The following is a 1,448-nucleotide window of genomic DNA, read 5'->3' on the forward strand; positions in this document are numbered from 1 at the left end:
GGCTTAATAAATCGATTTCTAGAAATCAGAGGATATCGTTAAGGTGCTAGAACTACGCTATGATATTGTCAATTTAATTAAAAAAAAAAACAATGAGTATGTTTTGCCAGTTATTGCACAAAAAACAAAAATCATACATATTTGTAGAACTTCTATTTTCAACCATTGCTGGATGCTTTCAAAAAATCTATATTAAAAAAAAATAATAAATTTATTTAAATAGAAAATGATCAGCATCCCTTTTTTAAATCGAATCCGAACCGAACCCAATTTTGGGCAATTTTATCAGCCCTTTACACCAAAACTGTACATCAATGGGCATCTCACGCAGGGCCAGGGATAGACACGGAAAAGACGGACATGATATTTTTTACCAGGAAGTATAAGGTCCCGGCGAGGAACCTCCCGTAGCTAGGCAACAACGAACTACTTCTCAAAGATCATGCGAGGTACCTCGGAGTAATACTGGACAGTAAATTGCTGTAGAAGCACAATCTTGAGGGAAAGGTGAAAAAAGGCAGTAATGCGCCGTACGCATGTAAAAGAATGCTGGGCGTTACTTGGAGTCTATCACCCTCTCTGATGCAGCGACTCGCTACTCTGTGCATAACAGGAGCGATAAAAACCACTCCAACGGCGGCGCTGGAAATGATACTCTGCATGCCACCTATTGGCCTTATGGCGCAAAATCTGGCAACGAAATCCGCGGGGAGGTTAGTAGAGTATTCACTTGTAGAACCTTCGGGCACAACTCAATAGGAAAGTGGAGTGCAGGTTGCACAGACTACATGACTCCGTACTTTAATTGGGAGAGAAGGTTTCGTACTACAATTGAAGAGGAGGGATGGCACAAAGGCATGAAGCCTGGCCATAGAACTTTTCACATCTGCGCAGATGGCTCTAAGACTTTAGATGGAATGGGAGCGGGCTTTTACTGCTCAAAACTAGGGATAAGGCAGCCTATCCAGCTGCCAGACAAGGGCAGTATTTTCCAAGTGGAAGGTTTTGCTGTGGGATAGCCGCGGAGCTAGCCTACGCAAGAACAAGAAAAACGGAGCAGGGAGGCCATAGAAAGGCTAGCCGCAAACAGTAGGCTGCATATCTATTGGGTACTTGGTCACAAAGGCAATATGGGAAACGAAACAGTAGATGAGATAGCAAAAAGTGATGTTGGACTACCATTTGAACAAGAGAACAACAACGAAATGGACGACTACATGAAAAAACTAGTGGAAGCTAGGTGGACTAAACTGACCACATGCAAAACAGCAATTCGTACTCACGCTCTCGCGAAAGGAGTGCAGAACTATTATAGGTATGCTAACACGTCATAATCTATTGACCGCACATGCTTACAAAATAGGGATTGCAAACACGGACAAATGCAGGAAATGCAGAGAGGATTTTGAGGAAACTTTAGAACCCCTTCTATGCGTTTATCCTGCATT

The sequence above is a fragment of the Anastrepha ludens genome, chromosome 2 (assembly GCF_028408465.1).
Source record: "Anastrepha ludens isolate Willacy chromosome 2, idAnaLude1.1, whole genome shotgun sequence".
Taxonomy (NCBI): domain Eukaryota; kingdom Metazoa; phylum Arthropoda; class Insecta; order Diptera; family Tephritidae; genus Anastrepha; species Anastrepha ludens.